We start from the raw sequence: 7,986 nt of genomic DNA, 5'->3' as shown, positions 1-7,986 counted from the left end.
AATATATACATGGCTGGCATGTGCCATCCATGTATATGTTACTGCCTTATAAATATCGTTGGTGGGCAGTGGTGACAGTAATATATACATGGCTGGCATGTGCCATCCATGTATATGTTACTGCCTTATAAATATCGTTGGTGGGCAGTGGCGACAGTAATATATACATGGCTGGCATGTGCCAGCCATGTATATGTTAGTGCCTTATAAATATTGTTGGTGGGCAGTGACGACAGTAATATATACATGGCTGGCATGTGCCATCCATGTATATGTTACTGCCTTATAAATATCGTTGGTGGGCAGTGGTGACAGTAATATAAACCTACATTTTAGTGTAAAAATAAAGCAGCAGCATTTACGCTGCACAGAAACAAAATAACATACCCAAATCCAACTCTTTCTGCACATGCTGCATTTGCCCCACCTGTAGAGCACATGGTTTTGCCCAATTGAACACATTTTGTTTGCTTTTGTGTTCAAATCTGAATCGGGCCCAAAGTCTCCCAAGCCACCCACTGTCTGTAGTCTCTCCAGAGTGTCGCAGTAGTTTTCCCTCCCTCTCTCCCTATTTCAATCGGCCATGTCTACAATACTACCTCTGCATCCCTTCCGCACCGACCCCCTTTGAATGGCGAAGTTTTTAAGGATTTTTTGGGCCGGCCCACCAGGAATTGGCCCGGTTTCCCAGCGGGCCAATCCGCCCCCGGTGCTGAGCAATCTGTGCTTTAGCACCTTGCTCAGAATGGGGCTCCCATAGCCCCATGTGTATGAGTCAAATCTGGGTGTTAAGGAGGACAGATTACGGAGCTCCCCTGCTGATTACCCCCAAAGACACTCATCATCTTCCACGTGGGTGACTTATGCTTCAAGGTGCATACGCATGGTGCGGTTTAGGCTATGTGCGATTTCGGCTATGGTCATTTTCACTATACTACAAATAGCTGATACTAGATTGTACACTTTCTGGTTAAAATGAAGCTGCCGGCACAGTCTATCACAAACTGTATACACAGGGTGCGATATGTACTAAGGGGGTTATTCAGACCTAATCGCTGCTCTGCTAATCGCAAAGACCTGTGATGAGGTATATGCTGTCCAGTCAGACTGAAATCCCACCCTGTGCAAGCCTGCAAACTGCTTAGCATGACTTGCGAAAATAAGCTGGATTGGCCATTCCCTGCAAATCCATGTGCAAGCTGCTCGCATCTAATCAATTTTCCACTGTGTGCAGTCTGTGCTTAGCGCAGGACTTGGTAGCTACGATAGAACCAGTCGGAGCAAGGCCAGAGTTGAAGTCACAATGATTCAAACGCTCCGGCACACCTGCGTTTTCCATGACACTCCCAGAAAAATCCTGTTACCACCCCCAAACGTCAGATTCCTTTCAATCAACTTGCGTCCGGCCAGGATTTTATTGCAGGATGGCCTCGCACATGCGTACTACGGGCTGTAGCATGCAGTCTACCAATAATCGCCCCGAATGTGAATTTGCACCCCTGTGATCAGGCCTGAATAACCCCCTATGTAGTTCATATATGCCCCTAAACTTATGATCTGATGTTCTTCTTTCCTGTTTATGTGTACGTTTAATTAAACCAACCTCTTTTATGTGAAATATATACTATTTTATGCTATATTCATAGTTTTTTTCGGTACTTGTTTCCTAGCACGGCGCCACCGATTTTAATTGTATGCAATCGGGTCGCAAAAATCGGGTCAATCGATCAATTTTTTACATTGGAACCAATGTTAAATGGTCCCTGAGACCCGATTTTACATTGGCCCCAATGTTAAATGCCCCCCAGACCCCATTTTTCATTGTATGCCCCCCCATTGTTAACGCCACGCCACGATCAACGTGAACCCGAAGCGTGGCGAGCGCAGCGAGCCCGCGAGGGGCTGCGGTACGCGTCCTCTGACCTTTTCATACCCCCACTATCCACGTCGGCGTGGAGTTGACATTATATAGTGTGACGAGCGCAGCAAGCCACCGAGCCCGAAGCGTGGCGAGGGGCCGCGCATTACTTCACACGCTTCGGGCTCGGTGGCTCGCTGCGCTCGCCACACTATATAAATTCAACTCCACGCCGATGTGGATAGTGGGGGTATGAAAAGGTCGGAGGATGCGTACCGCCGCCCCTCCCGGGCTCGCTGCACTCGCCACACTTCGGGTTGGCGTTCATCGTGGGGTGGCGTTAACAATGGGGGGGCATTTCACATACAAACTACCCATCATGGTGGTTATACAATCAAAAAAATCGGGTATGGGTGGCCATTTAACATTGGTTCCTATGTAAAATTGGGTCCATCGCATTTGTCGCATCGCATGCCATCATAATGGCATGCGATGGACCCGATTTTACATAGGAATTTAACATTACAAACAATGCTTACAATGTAAAATCGGGTCGGTTGCGTCAGTCACATCGCATCCCATTATAATGGCATGCGATGGACCCGATTTTACATTTGCCGGGAAACCTAAAAAAAAAGCCCGAAATCGGGTTGTTGGGTCCCATCGCATACCTTAAGTTAAGTTATGTGATGGGACCCGATGGGTGCCGTGCTAGGAAACAAGTAACTTTTTTTTCTATAGTTTATTCTGACAGTTTACTATAAAAATAAAGTACACATTAAATTAACTTCATTCAGTTAAGAAAGGAAATCGAAATAAATCTTCAGAAGGTGCCATTCACATATGGCTTAGAAGCTAGCATCCAAAGTGGACCATAGGGCTATAGAGTGCAGCTGGAGTCTATGTACAGCCCAGCAGGGGATGCCAGTGCTGCTGCTGCTGCTGCTGCTGCTGCTGCTGCTGCTGCTGCTGCTGGAGATGGTGTCAGATAACTGGTGCTGCAGTATCAGGTCTCCATGAATGTAATTTAGGTGGGTGGTGATGGTGAATGATGCTGGAGGAGTAGGAGGGGATGGTGGTGAATGTTCCAGCCTCGCTTTAGGAGCTCCAAGCAGCCTGCCCCCCCTTCTCCTCCCTGGTCTGGAGGATTTGCTGGATCCTGGAGGAGGAGCATCGCCGGGGATAGAGACTTGTTCCAAGTACACATACAGAGCCAGTAACGTTTATACCCAGCTATAGCAACTGTGTGCTGCAAAGTTCCATCATGTCTCCCGGGATGGTCCCCTCCCTGCAGAGCGCTGTGCTGCTGCCTCCTGCACTATGAGAAGGGCACAGGTAGGTAACATCTACCACTCTTCCCCCTGCGTGATGCACGCTGCCCTGCCGCTGGCTTCACTTTACTAACTAGCAGTTCCCTTTCATTTCTCTTATACAAGGCTGTTTAGGTGACTATTCCCTACATAATCAGTAGATCACTTTGGAGATGTATTGCCACATGTGTGTGACTCAGAATAAATTACTTAGCTATGGAGTTTTGCTGAGTTTGCCATTTCAAAAATGGCTTAGTAAATATACCACTTATCCCAGGATAGTATTAAGTAGTAACACATTGTTTGAAAAAAAAAAAAAAAAAAACCCCTAAACCAACAGGCTTATTCTTTATTTAACCCCTTAACTGACAGCCGTTATAAGGCGTAAGAAGTGCCTGTGAAAGTCATTAGCCCAACACTGTAAAATGGAAGCCCCAGTCATGGGAACTGAAAACCTTCCAACCTTTGTCATTGCTTCCACTGAGAAAAGTACTGCTTTCACTTGTACAAGCCACAGGCCATTGTGCCAGCCTGGCAGGGAATGAGTTACAGCATGGAAGCCAAAATGCTCCTCTGTCTGCACAATGGGATGATGATGACACAAGCTGATCAGTTCAATTCTGCACATTTCCCCCCCTTGTGTGATGTCCCAGTGAGCGCTTGCTAATGCTACTTTCTGTTGAGGTACAGGAGTCAGAGATTGGCACCGTGTATGCCTATGGATATAGTGTAAATACTGTATTATAAAACTCATTTCGTGCAGTTTTTCTGCCAACATGACACTTTTGCCTCTGTTTTTTTTTTTTCAAACAAAATTTATTCAAATTTTCACAAAGTATATTTACATACACATATAGATAATACATTGCAACATGAATATTTCAAAAGGTGAGACTTAAGACTTAAGACTTAAGGTGGCCTTCAGGATATTGCCCTACGTGAGGACTAATTTTTACTAGGAAAACGTCCTTTTGCTGTTTCCTTATAGGTTGGGGCCTGGGCTCACTTTTGCCTCTGTTTATTTCAACCTCTATAATCTGAGAAGCTGTAGAGGATGGTGACCATATTGTCTGTCTCTGAATTACAGTTATTCCGGTTTTCATAGTTCTGTGAAAGTTCTCATTGAAATCTATATAGAACTGCGCAATAGGGTTGTTAATATAGAATTACTAGAAAATAAAATATGCCAATAATAATAATATAATAAGACTTTGTTTAAGGCGAAATTTTGTCTGGAGGAATGGGATATGGTCACTAGGTCAACCCTATTTAGGTCGACACCTGAAATAGGTCAACAGGGTAGGAATGTTGACACAAGTATTAGGTCGACAGTGAAAAGGGCGGCATACGTTTTTCTTGTGACGAAAGGCAATATCTCGTGCCCTACCATCCACTATGTCGTGGTGGTAGAATAAAATAGTGTGGCGTGCGCAGCGAGGCACTGTGCCCAAAGTATGGCGAGCACAGAAAGGGGACGCGGTACACTTTAACGGTGTCCGTGTTGACATTGCTTGTGTTTTTGTGTTCCGATCCTGTTGACCTCCAGTGGTGGACCCAATGCATGTCGACCTTATTTGGGTTGACCCAATGTCCCATACCTAAGTGAAATCATTGCAGTTACTTTTTATTGTTTTAAATATAGCAATTGGATCATTTTGGTAGATCGTATAGTGCTGATAAATACAATAATTGGGTTTAGTGCACATACAGATGGAGCAACTCACATTAAAGCTGCTCCTGGCAATTCTATCGTCATTCGCCAGCCGCCGCTATCCGCTGCCAGGTGAAGGCGCGCGCACACGAGACGCTTGTGCAACCCTGTTCTGACGGAGCACACCACTGCTCCGCTGTCCCCCCCCCCCACCCCCCAACTCTCCCTGAAGCAGAGACGGGCGCTCCCCGCCACCACGCTGATGCGCCAGTGTGTGAGACACTCGCGCGTCCCCTTCAGATGTAGCTCCTGTCCGCCAGCCTGCGCCAGCTCTGGAGATCTGGCGATTCTATAGGCTGGCTGAGAGGCGCTCCATCTGTAACTCCTGTAATAGTAGTTTGTGTGTGAGATAATAGGCTCTAGACTTCAGTAGTCTCAGCAGGTAGTAGAATGTTTAGCTAATGTCCTGGCAGCTATAGAAGCAATATCTTGTGTTACCAAATCTGAATATTTTCTACTTCAAGGTAACTAATGAGTTTATCATGGCATAGATGAGGTGGATAAAATGGAAACGGAAATTCTAGGGGGAGGGGGGTATTTATCAAAGCAGGGAGAGAGAAATATCGGCCAATCAGCTTCTGCCTTACAGTTTAAAGGCTGTACTTGAAGAATGACATTTATAAGCTGAATGGTTGCTATTTTGGGGGTTATTCAGTCCTGATTGCTGTTGTGCGATTATCGATCGTCTGTGCATGCTGACAGATCGTAGTGCTCATGCGCAAGGCCAAACAACACAAGTGGATTACAAATGCAAAAGCAGGAGTGACTGAACTTGTGCGCACCGCAGCCTGAGTACAAATCTATATAATGTAAAACGCCTTTACATACAATACCAGAAACGCAAAAAAGAACAACACAAGTGGATTGACAGGAAGCAGCATTTGTGGGTGTCACCCGGCCGTTTACTGGGAGTGTCAGGAAAACCCCAGACGTGCCCAGGCGTTTTCAGGGAGGGTCTGTGAATTAGGGTTACCACCTAGTCCCTTTAATTCCGGACACATATTAATTACACAGGTTCTGTGGCTGGCTGACTTCAAGACTCCACTTCACCTGATTTTAAACTGCCACAGAACCTGTGTAATTAACATGTGTCCGGAATTAAAGGGACTAGCTGGTAACCCTACTGTGAATGCAGCTCCGGCCTAAATCAGCCTTATTCTATCGCACAAGAAGAGTAGATTCTGGGTTACGCTTTTGACTGGGAAAATCATTCACTGATGAGTGAGTTGTACATAGATTTGCAGCTAAACGCATATTGGCGTGACTTTCCCAAGAAATTCGCAGATCGGATCTTCAATCTGGCAGGGTGGCTGCTATCTGATCGTTGGGCTCTGCTTAATCGACCTTTATCTCTGCAAGCTTTGATAAATACCCGGCTTTTGACGATTGCGAGACCTCGGTATAATTTGCTATTTATACATATTTAAATGTTGGTTTATTGTGGTTTATTTTTACTACGAAACCTGAAGTTGACACTTATAGTTACATACCATTGTATAATATTTTGCTCCTTCTTGAGATCGGCACAGTTTTGGGAAAAAAGGATTTGTGAGCCCAGACAGTCTGATATTATAGCCTTTGTAATCTGACGCCATCTGGTCACCTGCAGTAATTCCACATTATTTTTAATAACCAGCTGGTGAGACTAATGTAGAATTTTGTGTGATGCAAAGTCTGGCTCCATTGTTCATGGCAGTGAACACTACAACGTTTTCTTCAGTGTTAAGAACTGGTGTAAATTAACTGGCCATCTAATAGCTTCTACAGCAATGGCCTCTGAGGAATGAGGGTATTTATGAAAGCATGGAGAGTGATAAAATTGTGAGAGATATAGTACCAACCAGCCATTTTCATAGTGTTGGTTTAATTCCGCATATACACCAATCATGGAATTCAATATATTCTGGGGCTTGAATGCGCGAGCAATTGCATATGCTGATCGGTTTTGTCCTATTGAGGCCTATGGGCTTCTATCGTGCCCCCTTGCTGTGAGGGAACCAACCGGATACTCCTAGCACCCCCTGCGGCACTTGCATCACTGACACATGGTGGGTGAATAAAATAGTGTGCCAAGCGCAGCGAGGGGCCATGGTGCACTTTGATGGTGACTTCTGCCCTTTTTTTTTTGCAGGAAAATACCAGTGATTCCCTGCTGAAGAAATATGGGGGTTTAGTGAATGACTAAAAATAGACTGTCATTTCTTCACAGGGTTTGGAACATTTGGCACTCGTACATTATTACTGAACCTGCCAGCAGTGGACACTGACCAATATAGCAGTGAGTAAATCTTGTTTTTGAAAGTGAAAAATCATTGATCTATACTTTACCATGAGCTTGGCGAAAGTCAAAATTGTAATTGTAATCTAAAGTATCAATTGGCTCCTGTCATTTTTCAAAAAGTGTGTAAAATGTAAAGCTGCACACACACTATGCAACGTGCAGCACAGCTGATATAGTTACGGATATGAGCGGTGACACAGAACGAATAACATAACGCTAAAACCCCGAACGATATTGTGAACTATATCTTTCAGTTACATCGCAGGGACCCTCACTGAACACCCTGACGATGTAGTCTAATCTTTTACACCAGAATACCGGGTAGGACCCCGGAAATCGAACACGGGAAATTGCCAGGGCATGCCCTGCCTCAGACCCCATTTACACTGCAATTCAATCCGGGTTATTCCCAGGTAAGGCCCTTTCACACTGAAAACGGATCAGCCCTGTCTTTCCTTGCTGATGTCATTAAAAATGGACCTTTGGGCTGTTTGAGATGAGGTCACAAGAAAGGGAAAAGGGAGGGAGTGGGTTCTGCTCCCAGCATTGCAGCAAAGATGGCAGACAGAGTACTTTTCAGCAATTGAGAGTTTGAAGCAGCTTCTCACCCTGTGCTACTTGCTTCACACTTGGAGGAGGAGAGCACAATTCTTGGCTGAGAGGTCTAGATCTCAACACCAATATTTGTGCCGAAGGAGAGAGCGTGGTAACGCTGCTGCTGTGCTGCTACATGCACCCTGTGCGGGTCTCCAGCAGATGACATCATCTGCCAGAGCCGCAGAAGCACCAATCAGCTCTTCGCGCCCCTCTACCCACCAAATAACCC

General features: G+C 45.4%; 1 protein-coding gene across 5 annotated transcripts in view; it reads left to right on the top strand.

The window, feature by feature from the left end:
- Positions 1-2,900: 2,900 nt before the first annotated feature.
- Positions 2,901-7,986, top strand: part of NINL (ninein like) — a 118,356-nt gene continuing 113,270 nt past the window's right edge. For 2 of the 5 annotated variants that reach the window (XM_083175977.1, XM_083175974.1), the window contains exons 1-2: positions 2,901-3,193; positions 7,089-7,157. The gene's annotated coding sequence lies outside the window, so the exon portion shown is untranslated. The remainder of the gene's footprint in view (positions 3,194-7,088; positions 7,158-7,986) is intronic. The other 3 variants (XM_083175975.1, XM_083175976.1, XM_083175978.1) reach the window with 2 other exon arrangements.

The sequence above is a fragment of the Crinia signifera genome, chromosome 3 (assembly GCF_055691185.1).
Source record: "Crinia signifera chromosome 3, ASM5569118v1, whole genome shotgun sequence".
Classification (NCBI taxonomy): domain Eukaryota; kingdom Metazoa; phylum Chordata; class Amphibia; order Anura; family Myobatrachidae; genus Crinia; species Crinia signifera.
The sequence above is the reverse complement of the archived record's forward strand: the minus strand, read 5'-3'. Positions and strand labels throughout refer to the sequence as shown.